At 44.1% G+C, this 20,752-nt stretch overlaps 1 long non-coding RNA gene across 1 annotated transcript in view; it reads right to left on the reverse strand.

Moving 5' to 3' along the window:
- LOC134935199 (uncharacterized) overlaps positions 1 to 20,752 on the reverse strand; it is a 154,762-nt gene that overhangs the window by 34,912 nt on the left and 99,098 nt on the right. Inside the window, exon 2 of the long non-coding RNA XR_010179978.1 lies at positions 16,457 to 16,553. This is a non-coding gene — a long non-coding RNA (uncharacterized LOC134935199). The remainder of the gene's footprint in view (positions 1 to 16,456; positions 16,554 to 20,752) is intronic.

Raw genomic sequence — 20,752 nt, forward strand, 5'->3', positions numbered from 1 at the left:
CATAGTATTATTAACCTCAATAACCATAATTTCCACTCATTTTCAGTCTATTCTGAACACCTCACAATATTATTTTTAGTCCTAAAATTTGCACCGAGGTAGCTGTGTGACTAAGCTAAGCGACACAAGTGGCCGACACAAACACCTGGCCCATCTAGGAGTGGCACTGCAGTGTCACGCAGGATGGCTCTTCAAAAAAATACTCCCCAAACAGCACATGACGCAAAGAAAAATGAAAGAAAAAAGAGGTGCAAGATGGAATTGTCCTTGGGCCCTCCCACCCACCCTTATGTTGTATAAACAGGACATGCACACTTTAACGAACCCATCATTTCAGCGACAGGGTCTGCCACATGACTGTGACTGAAATGACTGGTTGGTTTGGACCCCACCAAAAAAAGAAGCAATCAATCTCTCCTTGCACAAACTGGCTCTACAGAGGCAAGATGTCCACCTCCTCCTCATCATCCGATTCCTCACCCCTTTCACTGTGTACATCCCCCTCCTCACAGATTATTAATTCGTCCCCACTGGAATCCACCATCTCAGGTCCCCGTGTACTTTCTGGAGGCAATTGCTGCTGGTGAATGTCTCCATGGAGGAATTGATTATAATTCATTTTAATGAACATCATCTTCTCCACATTTTCTGGAAGTAACCTCGTACGACGATTGCTGACAAGGTGAGCGGCGGCACTAAACACTCTTTCGGAGTACACACTGGAGGGAGGGCAACTTAGGTAGAATAAAGCCAGTTTGTGCAAGGGCCTCCAAATTGCCTCTTTTTCCTGCCAGTATATGTACGGACTGTCTGACGTGCCTACTTGGATGCGGTCACTCATATAATCCTCCACCATTCTTTCAATGGTGAGAGAATCATATGCAGTGACAGTAGACAAAATGTCAGTAATCGTTGGCAGGTCCTTCAGTCCGGACCAGATGTCAGCATCAGCAGTCGCTCCAGACTGCCCTGCATCACCGCCAGCGGGTGGGCTCGGAATTCGTAGCCTTTTCCTCGCACCCCCAGTTGCGGGAGAATGTGAAGGAGGAGATGTTGACGGGTCGCGTTCCGCTTGACTTGACAATTTTCTCACCAGCAGGTCTTTGAACCTCTGCAGACTTGTGTCTGCCGGAAAGAGAGATCCAACATAGGTTTTAAATCTAGGATCGAGCACGGTGGCCAAAATGTAGTTCTCTGATTTCAACAGATTGACCACCCGTGAATCCTGGTTAAGCGAATGAAGGGCTCCATCCACAAGTCCCACATGCCTAGCGGAATCGCTCTGTTTTAGCTCCTCCTTCAATGCCTCCAGCTTCTTCTGCAAAAGTCTGATGAGGGGAATGACCTGACTGAGGCTGGCAGTGTCTGAACTGACTTCGCGTGTGGCAAGTTCAAAAGGTTGCAGAACCTTGCACAACGTTGAAATCATTCTCCACTGCGCTTGAGACAGGTGCATTCCACCTCCTTTGCCTATATCGTGGGCAGATGTATAGGCTTGAATGGCCTTTTGCTGCTCCTCCATCCTCTGAAGCATATAGAGGGTTGAATTCCACCTCGTTACCACCTCTTGCTTCAGATGATGGCAGGGCAGGTTCAGGTGTTTTTGGTGGTGCTCCAGTCTTCTGTACGTGGTGCCTGTACACCGAAAGTGGCCCGCAATTCTTCTGGCCACCGACAGCATCTCTTGCACGCCCCTGTCATTTTTTAAATAATTCTGCACCACCAAATTCAAGGTATGTGCAAAACATGGGACGTGCTGGAATTTGCCCAGAGGTAATGCACGCACAATATTGCTGGCGTTGTCCGATGCCACAAATCCCCAGGAGAGTTCAATTGGGGTAAGCCATTCTGCAATGATCTTCCTCAGTTGCCGTGAGAGGTTTTCAGCTGTGTGCGTATTCTGGAAAGCGGTGATACAAAGCGTAGCCTGCCTAGGAACGAGTTGGCGTTTGCGAGATGCTGCTACTGGTGCCGCCGCTGCTGTTCTTGCAGCGGGAGGCAATACATCTACCCAGTGGGCTGTCACAGTCATATAGTCCTGAGTCTGCCCTGCTCCACTTGTCCACATGTCCGTGGTTAAGTGGACATTGGGTACAACTGCATTTTTTAGGACACTCGTGAGTTTTTTTCTGACGTCCGCGTACATTCTCGGTATCGCCTGCCTAGAGAAGTGGAACCTAGATGGTATTTGGTAACGGGGGCACACTACCTCAAGCAATTCTCTAGTTCCCCGTGAACTAACGGCGGATACTGGACGCACGTCTAACACCAACATAGTTGTCAAGGCCTGAGTTATCCGCTTTGCAACAGGATGACTGCTGTGATATTTCATCTTCCTCGCAAAGGACTGTTGGACAGTCAATTGCTTACTGGAAGTAGTACAAGTGGTCTTCCGACTTCCCCTCTGGGATGACGATCGACTCCCAGCAGCAACAACAGCAGCGCCAGCAGCAGTAGGCCTTACACTCAAGGATGCATCGGAGGAATCCCAGGCAGGAGAGGACTCGTCAGACTTGCCAGTGACATGGCCTGCAGGACTATTGGCTTTCCTGGGTAAGGAGGAAATTGACACTGAGGGAGTTGGTGGTGTGGTTTGCGGGAGCTTGGTTACAAGAGGAAGGGATTTACTGGTCAGTGGACTGCTTCCGCTGTCGCCCAAAGTTTTTGAACTTGTCACTGACTTATTATGAATGCGCTGCAGGTGACGTATAAGGGAGGATGTTCCGAGGTGGTTAACGTCCTTACCCCTACTTATTACAGCTTGACAAAGGGAACACACGGCTTGACACCAGTTGTCCGTATTTCTGTTGAAATAATTCCACACTGAAGAGCTGATTTTTTTTTGTATTTTGACCAGGCATGTCAATGGCCATATTCCTCCCACGGACAACAGGTGTCTCCCCGTGTGCCTGACTTAAACAAACCACATCACCATCAAAATCCTCCTTGTCAATTTCCTCCCCAGCGCCAGCAACACCCATATCCTCATCCTGGTGTACTTCAACACTGACATCTTCAATTTGACTATCAGGAACTGGACTGCGGGTGCTCCTTCCAGCACTTGCAGGGGGCGTGCAAATGGTGGAAGGCGCAAGCTCTTCCCGTCCAGTGTTGGGAAGGTCAGGCATCGCAACCGACACAATTGGACTCTCCTTGGGGATTTGTGATTTCGAAGAACGCACAGTTCTTTGCTGTGCTTTTGCCAGCTTAAGTCTTTTCTTTTTTCTAGCGAGAGGATGAGTGCTTTCATCCTCATGTGAAGCTGAACCACTAGCCATGAACATAGGCCAGGGCCTCAGCCGTTCCTTGCCACTCCGTGTCGTAAATGGCATATTGGCAAGTTTACGCTTCTCCTCAGATGCTTTTAATTTTGATTTTTGGGTCATTTTACTGAACTTTTGTGTTTTGGACTTTACATGCTCTGTACTATGACATTGGGCATCGGCCTTGGCAGACGACGTTGATGGCATTTCATCGTCTCGGCCATGACTAGTGGCAGCAGCTTCAGCACGAGGTGGAAGTGGATCTTGATCTTTCCCTATTTTTTTAACCTCCACATTTTTGTTCTCCATATTTTAATGCGCACAACTAAAAGCCACCACAGGTATACAATGTAGATGGATGGATAGTATAGTATTATATTACTTATGGACGACGAGTGCACTGACGACACAGAGGTAGGTACAGCCGTGGCCTACCATACTGCTATATATAATATACTGTATAATAATAACGGACCTGGTGGACACTGTCAGCAGACTGCTAAACTAGTATGAAGAAAAAAAAAGCCACCACAGGTATACAATGTAGATGGATGGATAGTATAGTATTATATTCCTTTGGACGACGAGTGCACTGACAACACAGAGGTAGGTACAGCCGTGGCCTACCGTACTGCTATATATATAATATACTGTATAATAATAACGGACCTGGTGGACACTGTCAGCAGACTGCTAAACTAGTATGAAGAAAAAAAAAAGCCACCACAGGTATACAATGTAGATGGATGGATAGTATAGTATTATATTACTTATGGACGACGAGTGCACTGACGACACAGAGGTAGGTACAGCCGTGGCCTACCGTACTGCTATATATATATATATATATATATATATACTGTATAATAATAACGGACCTGGTGGACACTGTCAGCAGACTGCTAAACTAGTATGAAGAAAAAAAAAGCAACCACAGGTATACAATGTAGATGGATGGATAGTATAGTATTATATTACTTATGGACGACGAGTGCACTGACGACACAGAGGTAGGTACAGCCGTGGCCTACCGTACTGCTATATATAATATACTGTATAATAATAACGGACCTGGTGGACACTGTCAGCAAACTGCTAAACTAGTATGAAGAAAAAAAAAGCCACCACAGGGTGTTTTTCAGGCAGACAAACGTATACTGGACTGGTGGTCACTGTCAGCAAAACTGTGCACTGTACTCCTGCTATAACTGCTCCCCAGTCCCCACAATTAGGCAGTGTGAGCAGTGCACTCAGCACAGATATATCATGCAGCAGTGCAGCACACTGAGCACAGATATGGTGGAGCGTTTTTTCCAGGAAGAGAAACAACGGATTAAACTCACTGGTGGTATTATAATCAAAACCCTGCACTGTACTCCCTAACAGCTGCTCCCCGTCCCCAATCCTCCTCACAATTATAACTAAGTCACTCTTTTCTACTATAACGGAGAGGACGCCAGCCACGTCCTCTCCCTATCAATCTCAATGCACGTGTGAAAATGGCGGCGACGCGCGGCTGCTTATATAGAATTCGAATCTCGCGAGAATCCGACAGCGGGATGATGACGTTCGGGCGCGCTCGGGTCAACCGAGCAAGGAGGGAGGATCCGAGTCTGCCTCGGACCCGTGTAAAAAGGCTGAAGTTCGGGTGGGTCGGTTTCCGAGAAACCGAACCCGCTCATCACTAATATATATATATATATATATATATATATATATATATATGTTGTATTATTGTGCCAATTGTGGGAAATCCTTTTTATTCTGAAATGTCACAACTAAGAACTTAAATTAAGGTGTTCAAGTTCTTTAACATTGCTCTTTTTCATCTATTTGCACTCCAATAGACATTAGTTTCCTAAGAAACAGACATAATTTTGCCAATGTACTCACTCATATTGATGTAATCACTCAATTTTGTGTTATACAGCACACATCTTAAATGTATTCTTCTCATGGAACCTCCATCCTGTTATTATTATTATTATCCTTTATTTATATGGCGCCACAAGGGTTCCGCAGCGCCCAATTACAGAGTACATATGCACATAATCAAAACAGGAAAACAGTGACTTACAGTTGAAGACAATATAGGACAAGTACAGGGTAACTAAGCATAACTACACCAGTAAATGACAGAGATAAGTTCCAGGGGGCCAAAAAACTGTGTGATTTGGGCAGTTGAGGATTATTAAAGTAAGAAAAGGATAAGCACATGAGTATTGCTGACGTCTTCCCATGCATAATAGACAAGTTGTTCCACAATCAAACCAATAGTGCCAATGGCCCCCTCTACATCATCTGGCCTTGAATCTGCATCTGGTTCTATAGTAACCTTCCACAACCTTTCACGCTTCAATTGCATTTCTATAGCAAACTTCCAGGATTTATCATTTTCTGTACCTTTTAACTTGATAAACTTCATTATGGGTGTAGTTCCTGTATTCATGCTCCTTACAAACATAATTTTGCAGGTTTTGTGCTTCTGTGCAGCTACACTGCGCTGGGAACACTCTGTGCTGTCCTCACCTTGTGTTCTATGCAGCTTCTGTGTACTAACTAGCTTATGTGCAAACACAATGCACTGGAAACACCGTTGTGTTCACTCTGTGTCTTATGACAGTCTGCACTACATATGTGCTTAAGATGGGTCTGTGTGCTACTTTGGGCATCCTAGTAGCTTTGAGCAGGTGGGGTATGAAAACCCGGCAGTCACAATCCTGACAACACCATCCTGACGGTCAAAATTCTTATGGATGCAAAGGAAAAAGGAAATTAAACAGGTGGGCTTGTGAGCAGCTTAAATGTGTGACAATCTACTTGAAGGCACTCTCACTCCTTCACCAACACCAATACACATATAACAGAATGAGATTTCACTTACAAAAGCACTTATAATATCATCATAGCCTTTGTTGGATTGGGAACCTCTCCACTTCTCTCAGGTCATTCCATCTGAGTCTTTGTGAAGTTCTACTCATGAGCCAGTGCCATTTATTTCTTACTGGGGGAGGCAACCTACAGGCATCAGCACTTGGTCCCACTCCAATCCTAAAATTACCATACCATCTCTTTTCAGTCCTTCATGGGTCCACAAACTTTGCCTGGGTAGAGTTATAGGAGCAGATATAGTTGGTATTGTAGGCTGGCTGCTTATGCTCCTTATGGATCCCAGTAAATATTTTAACTTTACCCCTACATCTAACCCTAACCCATCCCTCCTGTGTCCTAATCCAAACTCACCCTTCCACAGCCTAAGCCTAACCATCCCCTCCTGCAGCCTAACTCTAACTGTCCCCTGCAGCCTAACCCTAATCTCCCCCACCCCAGTAGCCTACCCTTTCTCCTAGTGCCTAACCCTAACTTTAGTACTTACTGTCGGGATTCTGACAGTGGAGATACTGACTGCCAGGATCCTGATTCCCTTAGAGCTTGGGTACTTAAAATCTGTATGCCTGGGTCTATAACCTGTTGATAATTATGCATATGCAGGTGTTGATATTGCAGAGTTATATAGGTACACACCAGTGGATGACTGAAACTATGAAAAGCCCAACTACTTAACCAGTCATTTTGGGTTGTTGATATACTGTATAGTAGGAATAGCCATACTCATTGTTACATATACACTGGTGAAGGATAGGAGCTTGAGCAGAGTGGGGTCCAATACAGTTCCCCAGCTAGTGAGTGTATACTGCACATGGGTAGTGGTGCAGGGATGCAGGAACAGCTCCTTAGGCATGTATTAATAAGGTCTCTCATAGGAGTTAAGCAGGAGTCTTTTGTCTTCCACTATTACACACTACATGGTGAAAAAAATAAAATGGCTCCTGCACATGCTCAGTAGAGATCGCAAAGGCCATTTTGGTATAGGGCATGAAGGCTCCTTTAATAACAGGAAGACTGAGGTCAGCAAATTAGTGCACTCCTCATTCAAGACAAGTAACTATGCTCCTGGACAAATTATGTTGCACTGCAAGGGATGCAAATATATTTATTATTTTCATATGCATGGTAAATACTGTCTGCCTTTGCATGTATTTCCCCACCACACTGAAAAGTATCAACAATGTGATTTGAATACTACATAATAACAAAAGTGCAGAGATCTCAGTTGCATATATTGTTAGGCGCGGCGGTCTTCGGCCGTGCCCTGACTGAGCAGCGGTCACGGCCGCCGCGCCTCTCTCCTTCCCTGTCCCCCGCACGGCGCCTAGCAACGCCAGGACGCCGTGCGCACGATAGCCGCCGGGTCCCTGGCAACGCAGGACGCCGTGCGTGCAGGGCCGCCGGGTGCATAGCAACGGGGACGCCACAGGTGGACCGCGTTCCCCGTTGCTAAGAATAGTTAATTAGGTTGCTCGTGCAGCAGGGCAGCTGCACGGCAACTAGTAATTAGGGTCTGGGGGCTGGTCCTGCTGGCCCTCCTGTTATTGGCCAGCAGGGCCTTTTTATGTTAGCCAGCACACTGCAGCCCCGCCGGTGATAGCTTCTTGTATGCTGTTCCTGCCTTGCAGAACTCTGTTCCTGTCAGCCGTGTTTGGTGGATCTTGCTCCCTGCCCTTTGGTACTTTGGAGGTCCGAAGCCGGTCCTGGGAATCCTTCTAGTCCTTGCGAACCTGTTTGTCATCTGGGGTTCTCGCCCGGTTTCGTGAGTAGCGGCTTCTGCCGTGTGTTGCGGCCTATGCCGCTTAGTATTTACTTTACTGTGAATTGGTGCATTTGCGGAGGTTTCCGCTTTCACTGTCCTCCCCGGAACTCGGCGGTGCCGTGTAGGGGAGTGGACAGTGGTTTATTTGTAGTTCTTTTTCCTTTGGCGGCGTGCCGCACATACGTTTAGTTTTTAGGTAGTTTATAGCCCCTAGCGTGGTTGTTTCAGTTAGAGGTCCCCTTGTTATTACCCTGTCTCAGTTCACGCCTTGTCTCTCTTTAAGACCTGAGGGGGCATCGGAGTTGGGCAGACCTAATCCGCCCTTCAAACGCGGCTGCCATGGGCCCAAGAAACCATAGTCGTTCAGGCGTGAATTGATAACACGGGTAAGACAACGGAGGTAGGGTGCTAGGGGCTATTTCCTTCCCATTTCCCTATCCCAGCATTCCATCTTGGTGCTCAGGACTCACTACATAAGATCTCCCCTGTCCTGAGCATCAGGATCGTAACATATATTTGCAAATATATGATTAAGCTGCCATGGTCACGTCAAGGCATCTGAGAAGGATTATTAAATTGATTGAACAGCTACTATTTTATGCGGCAGCTTTATTTTTACCCTGTAACTTAGATTTAAGTTTGGACACACCTCTCACAAATCAAAATCTTTCTGAACATTTTAGATTTGCCCCACCTGCAGTGTAACATGATTTTACCATGGTGCATAGTTGCTCTCCTTTGCTTGGCTCCCAACTTAGAATCAGGCCCTGAGTATACTATGGGGCTGATTCTGAGTTTCACACAAAGTGGCTATATTGGCAGTCAGCTGCGGAAGCTGCTTTATTCTATTGCAAGACTCCATTCACCTGATGCAGAAGCCATGCATTTGCAAACAGAAATCTTCAGTGATTATCCACCAGTCGCCAAAACCATCAAGGTTAGTATCCACCATCCTCATGTTAGGTGCAAGACAACCATCTGAAACAGCCCTCCCATCCCCGTGCTCATGACTTAGAATCGCACAGAGATTTAGGTACATGCCCCTAACATACCCTGATACTGCCATGATATTCTAACAACTTAGGCTGGTCTGTTTTGTTGCCACCCAGTTCCCTCCCAAAATGCCCAATTTCAAGGAAAGACAGATCTGGGCAAGTTTCATCTGACAGACATACGCAAAAATGCATACATTATATCTGTGCATGCACTGTATGCAAAACTCGCAGTTTGCCTCTGTGCACAGACATTCATCAGATGCAGAATCGACCCCTACACAGTTAATGTTGAGGTTTATTTAATATTACCTATGTCAGAATATATTGTGAATGTGACTGTGTTGAGAATTATTTAGTAATTTAGTCAGCTCACTGCTGAAATACTGTAAAGCTGGGAACACACCGGCCCTCATTCCGAGTCGTTCGCTCGGTATTTTTCATCGCATCGCAGTGAAATTCCGCATAGTGCGCATGCGCAATATTCGCACTGCGACTGCGCCAAGTATCTTTGCTATGAAGATAGTATTTTTACTCACGGCTTTTTCCTCGCTCCGGCGATCGTAATGTGATTGACAGGAAATGGGTGTTACTGGGCGGAAACACGGCGTTTTATGGGCGTGTGGCTGAAAACGCTACCGTTTCCGGAAAAAACGCAGGAGTGGCCGGAGAAACGGGGGAGTGGTTGGGCGAACGCTGGGTGTGTTTGTGACGTCAAACCAGGAACGACAAGCACTGAACTGATCGCACAGGCAGAGTAAGTGTGGAGCTACTCTAAAACTGCTAAGTAGTTTGTGATCGCAATATTGCGAATACATCGGTCGCAATTTTAAGATGCTAAGATACACTCCCAGTAGGCGGCGGCTTAGCGTGTGTAACTCTGCTAAATTCGCCTTGCGACCGATCAACTCGGAATGAGGGCCACTAAACAATATGTCGCTGATGATGCCCGCTCCCGCACATTGCCAATGACATCCTCAGTTGGAGCATGCGCAAGTGTTTATGCGCATGCCGATGCCGTCCCCCTGCCAGGACCCATCGCCTGCAGTGTCGCTGGGTACACACATCATGTGATGTGTACCCAGTTTAAGTGGCTTAAGCAATCTGCTTACCATTTAGAAAAGGTAAATCTAATTTCCCTACTAATTTATTACAAATATAAAGCAAAACTTTTAATTTAATAATCTATTAATTGATTTATTTAGGTAATATTTAGCAGTAGATAATAGATGAATATTAATTGATGGTTGAATCAGAATGGCAATAGAATAGAAATAGTCAAACCTTAAAATATTTAGGAGTCAGCTTAAAGTAATTTATAAGTGAATAATAGACAACTATTACTCATTGCTTTAAAGGTAATAAAAAAATGTATTTTAGCCCAAGTGTTTGCTTTGTCAATATTCCCTTGGTCCATAGTGTTTGTCAATTGTTTGTGTGCTCTTTGCCTCTCTGCTGTGGAGTGTGTCAGGATCAAACTGTTAAGCACAATTTAGAAAATTAAACTCTGAGCTCACTCATGTTGAAACTTAAAGGTACACACTCTGAACTAATCTACACAATGTCACTCTTAACACCTGTGTGCCTCAACACCTCTTTGGGTACCACACAACCACTTGACTTAACCGATGTACTATATAATTTTATGTACCTTTTTTTACAATACCCACCCAGTACCAATTTTGTCCTATGTTATAAGCTGGTAACTTACTCTACTGTTTAGCAGAGGCGTCACTAGGGATGGTGTCACCCGGTATGGTAACTCATGGTGTCACCCCCCATGGTCCTGAAATGTCGCCATTTAGCCGAATACACATACACATATAACACACACATGTTCCACAGCGCTGTACAGAGAATATTTGGCCATTCACATCAGTCCCTGCCCCAGTGGAGCTTACACTCTATGGGGGTCATTCCAAGATGATCGCACGTAGCAACTTTTTGCTGCTTGTGCGATCAACTAGACGCCACCTATGGGGGAGTGTATTTTAGCATAGCAGGGCTGCAATCACTTGTACAGCCCTGCTATGCATTAAAAGTTTTAAGCAAAACAAGAGTAGTCCTATACCTACTTACCCTGTGCGACGGATCCAGCGATGCAGGTCCTGGATTTGATGTCAGACATCCGCCCTCAAAACGCCTGGACACGCCTGCGTTCGCTGGACCACTCCCAGAAAACGGTCAGTTGATGCCCCGACACACCTTCCTCCTGTCAATCTTCTTGCGGTCGCCACTGCAACCGCTTTCCTCGTTCCCGGCGTCATTGCCCGGCGCCGGCAACGCCGCGCATGCGCACTTCCGACCTTATCGCACCACTGCGAGGAAGTGCAGCGTGCGATCGGGTCGGAATGACCCCCTATATTCCCTACCACATATACATGAACACACATTCACACTAGGGTTTATTTTTTGTTGGAAGCCAATTAACCTACCAGTATATTTTTGGATTGTGGAAGGAAACAGGAGAACCTGATGAAAACCCATGCAAGCACAGGGAGAATATGCAAACTCCACACAGTTAGGGCCGTGGTGGGAATTGAACACACGACCTCTGTGCTGTTAGGCAGTAATGCTAACCACTACACCATCCGTGCTGCATCTTGTATCCATATTACAAGGAGGGCAACAAAGCCTGCAGTACTGCAAATACGTAAAAAGCCAGATCCACATTAAAAATGAAAAACACTGAAAAAGCCAAATCCACATAAAATACATTGCAAAAGATAGATCCACATTAATAAAAAAATACTTAAAAAGCCAGATCCACAAGAACAAAAAAACCTTGTAAAAGCCAGATACACTTAAAAAAAATGAACAGTTACAGTACTGTACTCACCACTGGCTGAAGACTTATTGTTATGCGGGTCCCTCACCGTGGAGATCACAGACGGGCAGGCTGCGGGAGACCAAGCAACAGGAACGCGAAGCTGCAATGCATTAGGCTATCGGGATGAGGATAACCAGGCAGAGCGGTGGGCGGCCAGGAGCCATTTTTAATGTGGCGCCTATTTGCGAACCAATAGGAGCTCGCAGTCCGGCAACGCTCCTGATTAGCTGTCGATCCACAAGCTTAGAATGGCTGGAGATCGGCGCCTCATTTGAAGGGTTATCACTCAGCGCTATTATCCATAGCTGCCCAGCCCTTGCCTGACCGGTTGTGTCTATGTTCCCTTCGTGATCAGGACTAGGAAGTGACAGCACGAGAGGGCAGAAGATAATTTCCGCCCTTACAGCACCTACAGTAAATGTTTTCTCTGTTCTCCATTAATTTGAGGTTATTTCATTTTATGTATGCACCATTGGACCCTCACGGCCTCGCTTCGCTCGCCACGCTTCAGGCTCGGTGTCTCGCTCCGCTTCGCTCGCCACGCTTCAGGCTCGGTGTCTCGCTCCGCTTCACTCGCCACGCTTCAGGCTCGGTGTCTCGCTCGCCGCAGGTTACTATTCCAAATAGTTTGTGACATGGACCCAGGGGGTTATGGGAAAGGTCCTCTCCATGAAGGGTAACTAGACACTACCCTGCCTGACCGCATGCCCGGCCCCCTCCTCACCACGTTCCCAGCCACCTCCTCATAGTGTTCCCGGCCCAGGTCGCCAGGCACCAATACCTGGTCGCCATGACGTCTTGGCCCCCAGAATTTTTCATGCCATGCAATACACACTTATAAAATCTAATCTAATTTACCTTTTAATATTCAAATAAACATTTATTGAACTGCATTTAGTATATCAGATTATCAGTATTAATGTACAGCAGTCACATAGACTGCACAGGACTCAGGAGGTTACAGTTACATCAACTTACTTAGCTCCAGACGAACAGACAGGCCAGCCCTTCCCCTGCTGCTTTTTGAGGGTGCGAGCTGCGCCACAGGACACAGCTACACTCACTCTCAGTTTGTCCCGCAGAGTTCCCGCCCGCTCCTCCCAGCCTCCCAGCCTCCCAGCCTGAAGCCACAGCCGCTGCAGTGCAGAGAGAGAGAGAGACTCGCGAGATGATGATGTCATCATCTCGCGAGTCTGCTCTCCGTCCATAGCTCCGCAGCGGCGGCTACAAGACAGTGTGACCGAGACGCAATGCAGTGCCGGACGGACCCCAGTGACAACCCCGGCGGCGGTGGCGGCGCACCCGAAGCACGCTGTCCGCGGCGCAGGGGTATATGTTTGTCTAGTAGTTAAACATAGCGGGCGACAGGCGTGACTGTGGCCCGCTATAGGAGGAGGGGGTGCGGACGAGAGAGTGGCTCTATTTGGTGTCACCCCATTGAAAGGTGACACCAGGGTGCGGGCCGCACCCCCCGCACCCCCCAAGTGACGCCACTGCTGTTTAGTAATGTCATTCATTTGTTGCTGAAATAACAGCACCATAGTTCACAATTGCCTGCTCTCCCAGAAATTCCAGGAGACCCCTAGAAGCAGTGGCATTTGTTAAAAAGGTGGTAAAGACTCTTTCACAGTGCCATGGCCTTTATATCTCTTGTGCCTTCTTTCTGGAATGACAGCCCTACTGGCAACCTCATATCAATAGTAAAGTATATTCTGGGTGCAGATTCAAGGGCCAATATTTACCCATATTCACCACACATCCTTCACCTATTATAGATATGCCACTGTCTGGGAGCGTGACCCAATCTCACACCAGTGTAGTGGGTAGTATAGGAATGTGATGATGTGATTTGTGGTGAATTTTATCATTCGGTCCACCACCTCACTGTGTTGTGCCGCAAATGACGGTGTGTGTGTGTGTGTGTGTGTGTGTGTGTGTGTGTGTGAATGTGTGTGTGTGTGTGGGGGGGGGGGGGAAGGATGGGAGAGGGGGTGCTGGCATGAATCATGTCACCATGCCCAAAATGAACCTCACTCTCCAACAATTAAAAATCTCCTAGGAGGGAGCCTCTTCATGTATCTAAGTATGCCATAGGGGCATTTGTATTAAAAGATTACATCTGACTACATAGACTAAATCTGGTCATGTGCATTTCTAGAATCATTTTAAATTGTTGCTGTTTATCAGTCCCTTATAAATTCATATACAAATAATGTAGTTGTTTTATTGCAGTCTGTGTTACCTTTACCACAGTATAGTACACCTTAACCTGCACAGATAATTATGACTACTTTGATAATGTTTGATGCACTATATTTCTACTTAGGGATATGTCAGTCTTTGAATACAATTGCATTTATGGATCTGCTATTATTGACACACACACAATATCTCTGAATCATATATACGAGATGTCATATGTTATTTCAGATGTAACATAAGCAGATAAGATGAGGGAATAATAAAAGCTGTGTGGTTCTTCTGTTATTACCATTTTATTATTAAGGGATGAATCATTATATACTACAATAGCAGTGTAATACCAGAATGGGGAGCATCTTTATATTTTTAAATATTCAAACCTTTACGCAATAATGACTACCTATTCATGCTTCCAGTTTTAAATGTTTCCTGAGGGTTCATATAAAGGGTTATTCATTTTTAGTATTTGCAGTAATAAAAATAAGAGGTCTATTTACTAAGCCTTGGATGGAGATAAAGTGGATGGAGATAAAGTACCAGCCAATCAGCTCCTGTCATTTCTCAAACCCAGTCTGTGACATGACAGTTAGGAGCTGATTGGCTGGTACTTTACCTCCGTCCACTTTATCTCCATCATAGGCTTAATAAATAGACCCCTTAGTATCAAAAGTTGATAGTATTATTTCTTTGGACTGTAAGGGTAACATTTAGTAAAGGGTAGTTTATGAAATACAAAGTTTATTGTCAAGTTTTTAGGGTGTTTTTGAAAGCGCACAATTGAATTTGCTAAATGCCAAAACATTGGAAAACAACATACATTGTTGTTTTACAAAGCAGCTCTTTAAAAATTGCCATCTTGATTTAAAATAATAAAAATATAAACCACAAAATGTATCAATCTGCTAGAAAAAAACCCAGACAAAATAGGTGGTTGTGAGTTATGAGATTGCTCAAAACACATGATGTTTGATCTATCTGGTCCTTAGAACATGAGAAAGACACAACACACTTATTATGAGGGCTATCATTAATTATTGAAATATTTGTACCCTCTCTACTATAATAAAGATCTGTCTTTAACTATTTTACTGCAGAAAACATAGAGTTAATGATTAAATAATGGAGTTCTTGTAATCAATATAGTCCTCAAGCTCTATTGATTGAAATTGCCTGCTTATTTTGTTGCTAAGATTTTTTTTAGTCTATTCAAAACAAAGACACCCTTGGGGACTATTAGATAAATAGACATTTAAGACTTTTTTGCAGCTAAGAAAGTAGTTAATTACTATTTGTGCTTAAAAGTCTTCATTTGCACAAACTCATGGTTAAAGGTGTGCAATCATGTTATTCCCAGCAGTCCCTGTTGTGGTTAAAGCTAAACTAGAGCTGCTATGTACAAGGTATTATACAACATATACCACCCAGATTTATAACTGCATGTAGTACAGTGTATATTGTTTTACATTTGCAAAATGTATAGTTTTTTGTTTGTTTTTTCATCTGTGAACAGCACTGCAAAATTGTATCAGCTATATACTGGTATTAATGTATTAAAATGCTATATTGGTAGCAATAATAATAATAATAATAATAATAATAATAATATCATAAGTTCAAAAATTCACTTGCAGAAATTAAGTTTTGGCAATGTAGCAAAAATTCTAACAATAAGATAAAATAGTACATACATTAAACCTATAAACGTATTACATAAAATGTATGTTTTATAACTCGATTTAGAAAGCAAATATCCACAATAATGGTAAATACGGTATGTACGGCATGTTTCAAACACATTTGACTACATGTGTGGAAAATGTTACTTAAATTGATTATTTAAATTATAATTTATTTTTCTCCCACCACTGTTGCCTTTTGTAATTTGTTGGCAAGCATATACAGTAGTAAGCAATGGCCTGCTTTGTAGGATGTACTAAATATTAAGCAATTCAGACATGACGGCTTTCCTTCTGTTTGCACTTTGATGGTCAAACATGCAAGAGCTTCCTACAGATATACATTTTTTATGTACCTCGTTCTTCTTCAAGGGATTACTTTTGGAGGGCAAATTAGTTCTAGGAAAATTGGAATTCATATTTAAACATTTGGGATTTTACCAGCGTGTAGAAACAGTGAGCTGATCTTTGATGCAGCTCAACCTTAGTGTAAGAAATGTTATCACTGCTGAATGTGCCTCTGTTTCTGCCTTGGATCTATGGTTTTGTCAGCATTGTGAGAGAGGGAAAAAAATCAATGCTGCACTAAACCTCAGGCAGTTCCTACACCAACATGGTCAGCACTGTCGAGTGGGGGAAATGGCAGGGGAGGGGGGAGCGAAATTGACTGTTCAGAAATAGTATGGCACAGGGGCAGAGGCGGCTTTGTGCTATTAATGTTTGCAATTACCTATGGAAATCCATAGCTTGAAGGGCAATTAGAACACAGAGTAATATACATTTGTTACAGCCAGAATACTTACTGGTTATTTGTAACTAGATTGTTTTTTTCTCAACATTACCTAACTGTTGGGCCTCTGGAAATAACCTGCGGCTCTCAGCATATTGTAAATTACTTGTGATATCTGCATTCCTAGTTACATAGATAATGATGGTTCTCTGGCGAAAACAAAGGAGAAACTGGTGGATGTAAAGTATCTCACTAACATGCACATAGATATCATATAACTAGTCTTCTTCCCACTCAGCATTGCCCTCTTACCTGGTAACCATAGGAGTTGTACCTACCTAATGTTAGAAGGTTAATTTAGTAGTAGTATACAATATTATCTGAATAATAGTATATGCAAGCTATTCATGTAGTACTATCAAATATACTATATTCCCAAGGCAGACCCATCGTACACATAAAATATTACATTTACTATACTTATTTTCATATTTGTGGTGATGGGAATAGGGTTCTTCTGTTTCATTTCATTTTCCACACATTAGTGAATTTGTGGGGGCTTGTATGTCATTACCAACCGTTCACATATTGTGGGTTGTCAGCAGAAAATGATAGGTGAGCCTTGTTTGTTTACACCAAAATATTAAGTAACCCTTTATTACCCATTTTTAAAATTGAAGCTATATCATTAACTTGCCAATCAATTACAGAAAACTATATTGATTATTTGCATATTTGAATTCAGTCATTTGCGGCTATGACAGAACCATGTCTTCCCAGCATCCTTTTCTACCTTATATGCTCACTGATACATTTCAACATATGAGAAAATGTTCAATCTCATTCCGAAACACAGCATTAATGTATCAATTTGAAGTAATCTATAATATATCTATAATATGATGATTTAAGAGATCACTTTCTTTCTCCTACTTCTCACAATGTCATTTTCTTTGTATAAAACCAATATGTAAAAATAACAAAAAAGTATATAATAACATTTCTGATATAATGTAATTACAAATAAACTGGATTACTTAAAGCAAATTAAAGCAAATTAAAACCCCCATTTCTTGTACTGTGCCTACATTTTAAAAGCTACATTTTTTTTTTTATCTACAACACATAAAGCAAAAGCTGGTATTTTGTGGAAAGCCACTTAGCATAGTGCTGTCTTGTCACTCTGACCTTGCTGTAAGCAGTAGGTTGCAATTAAATTACGTGGCATGTCCTGTTATTATAGTGGTGTTCCTACCAGAAGCCCTGGTGACTGCATCACATAGGGAGTTAGAATAACATGTATAGGGGATGATACTCTTTTAAAACAAGATGAAGGCATGGCTTTATTTTATTTCTAATGGAGGGGTGGGAGTAAGCATTGACCAACTGCAATGTCACCTGCAGAGAGCCATTAGCGTGCACAGCTTCAGCCTTCTCTTTCTAAATGCTGAATCAAATTAATCTAACAAAAACAGATGACCTGTAAGCTTTCTGCCTGCCTTACAGCAAAGTCAAATAGAAGAGACAGCCCACTCTATAACACCACACGGAGACCAGGGACTGATGTGTCCTCCCTATGTTTCTCAAACCACCATTCATCCCTTTAGTTCCATTCCACCTTAGTCTTTGATGAGCACCCCAGAGTGTCTATGAGCAGCTGACTCTGGGAGGTGTTACCCAGACAAAGATCAGCAGCTGGATTCCTTCTCACATTAATCTATGAGAAGCAGTCGATATTACATTAGAAAAATCATATGCCCACCCAGCATATATATGCTGGCATCTCCCTATTGCATTCTCAGATCACTTATTGCAATCATTTTTTTTTTTTTAATTAAGAATTTCAGAAATTATTCTACTATTTTCTATTTATTTTTAAGCATTAAATAATGAAAACATACAACTTACAAAAACTCTCACTAAAGCTGTGTACACATGGCGTGATGCGCCGCACAGCCCGATATTAACTATTCAACGGGGCAGGAGTCTGGCCCTGCCGATATAGTCAATCTATTTTTTCTTGATATGCCAATCCTGCTGGAGTGCGCATCAGCATCGCAAGTTGTGTACACACGGTGCAATATGCACTAACTTTCCTTACGATTTTAACTTTATAGTCAAAATCGTAAGAAAAGTTAAGTGCATATCGCACCGTGTCTTATATAAATAGCTAATAAATATTGCTACACGTTTAGGCAAATTAATAAAAAAAAATGTAAACATTGCACAGAGACATTATGGTCTAGTTAGCAAACAAAAAATAAGAATTTACTCACCGGTTATTCTATTTCTCGTAGTCCGTAGTGGATGCTGGGACTCCGTAAGGACCATGGAGAATAGCGGCTCCGCAGGAGACTGGGCACAACTATAAAGAAAGCTTTAGGTCTAACTGGTGTGCACTGGCTCCTCCCACTATGACCCTCCTCCAGACTTCAGTTAGGATACTGTGCCCGGAAGAGCTGACACAATAAGGAAGGATTTAGAATCCCGGGAAAGACTCATACCAGCCACACCAATCACACCGTATAACTCGTGATACAATACCCAGTTAACAGTATGACAACAACTGAGCCTCTCAACAGATGGCTCAACAATAACCCTTTAGTTAAACAATAACTATATACAAGTATTGCAGACAATCCGCACTTGGGATGGGCGCCCAGCATCCACTACGGACTACGAGAAATAGAATTACCGGTGAGTAAATTCTTATTTTCTCTGACGTCCTAAGTGGATGCTGGGACTCCGTAAGGACCATGGGGATTATACCAAAGCTCCCAAACAGGCGGGAGAGTGCGGATGACTCTGCAGCACCGAATGGGCAAACTCTAGGTCCTCCTCAGCCAGGGTGTCAAACTTGTAGAATTTAGCAAATGTGTTTGACCCCGACCAAGTAGCTGCTCGGCAAAGTTGTAAAGCCGAGACCCCTCGGGCAGCCGCCCAAGAAGAGCCCACCTTCCTCGTGGAATGGGCTTTCACTGATTTAGGATGCGGCAGTCCAGCCGCAGAATGTGCAAGCTGAATCGTACTACAGATCCAGCGAGCAATAGTCTGCTTTGAAGCAGGTGCACCCAACTTGTTGGGCGCATACAGGATAAATAGCGAGTCAGTCTTTCTGACTCCAGCTGTCCTGGAAACATAGATTTTCAGGGCCCTGACTACGTCCAACAACTTGGAAGCCTCCAAGTCTGTAGTAGCCGCAGGCACCACAATAGGTTGGTTCAGATGAAAAGCTGATACCACTTTAGGAAGAAACTGGGGACGAGTCCTCATTCTGCCCTATCCATATGGAAAATCAGATAAGGGCTTTTACATGACAAAGCCGCCAATTCTGATACACGCCTGGCCGAAGCCAAGGCCAACAACATGACCACTTTCCACGTGAGATATTTCAATTCCACGGTTTTAAGTGGCTCAAACCAATGTGACTTTAGGAAATCCAACACCACGTTGAGATCCCAAGGTGCCACTGGAGGCACAAAAGGGGGCTGAATATGCAGCACTCCCTTAACAAAAGTCTGAACTTCAGGTAGTGAAGCCAGTTCTCTCTGGAAGAAAATCGATAGAGCCGAAATATGGACCTTAATGGAACCCAATTTTAGGCCCATAGTCACCCCTGACTGTAGGAAGTGCAGGAAACGGCCCAGCTGAAATTCCTCTGTTGGGGCCTTCCTGGCCTCACACCACGCAACATATTTTCGCCATATGTGGTGATAATGGTTTGCGGTTACTTCTTTCCTAGCTTTAATCAGCGTAGGAATGACTTCCTCCGGAATGCCCTTTTCCTTCAGGATCCGGTGTTCAACCGCCATGCCGTCAAATGCAGCCACGGTAAGTCTTGGAACAGACAGGGCCCCTGCTGCAGCAGGTCTGTCTGAGCGGCAGAGGCCATGGGTCCTCTGACATCATTTCTTGAAGTTCCGGGTACCAAGCTCTTCTTGGCCAATCCGGAACAATGAGTATAGTTCTTACTCCTCTTCTCCTTATTATCCTCAGTACCTTTGGTATGAGATGAAGAGGAGGGAACACATAAACCGACCGGTACACCCACGGTGTCACTAGAACGTCCACAGCTATCGCCTGCGGGTCTCTTGACCTGGCGCAATATCTTTCTAGCTTTTTGTTTAGGCGGGACGCCATCATGTCCACCTGTGGCCTTTCCCAACGGTTTACAATCAGTTGGAAGACTTCTGGATGAAGTCCCCACTCTCCCGGGTGGAGGTCGTGCCTGCTGAGGAAGTCTGCTTCCCAGTTGTCCACTCCCGGAATGAACACTGCTGACAGTGCTAACACGTGATTTTCCGCCCATCGGAGAATCCTTGTGGCTTCTGCCATCGCCGTCCTGCTTCTCGTGCCGCCCTGTCGGTTTACATGGGCGACCGCCGTGATGTTGTCTGACTGGATCAGT

This window comes from Pseudophryne corroboree, chromosome 6 (genome assembly GCF_028390025.1).
Source record: "Pseudophryne corroboree isolate aPseCor3 chromosome 6, aPseCor3.hap2, whole genome shotgun sequence".
NCBI lineage: Eukaryota > Metazoa > Chordata > Amphibia > Anura > Myobatrachidae > Pseudophryne > Pseudophryne corroboree.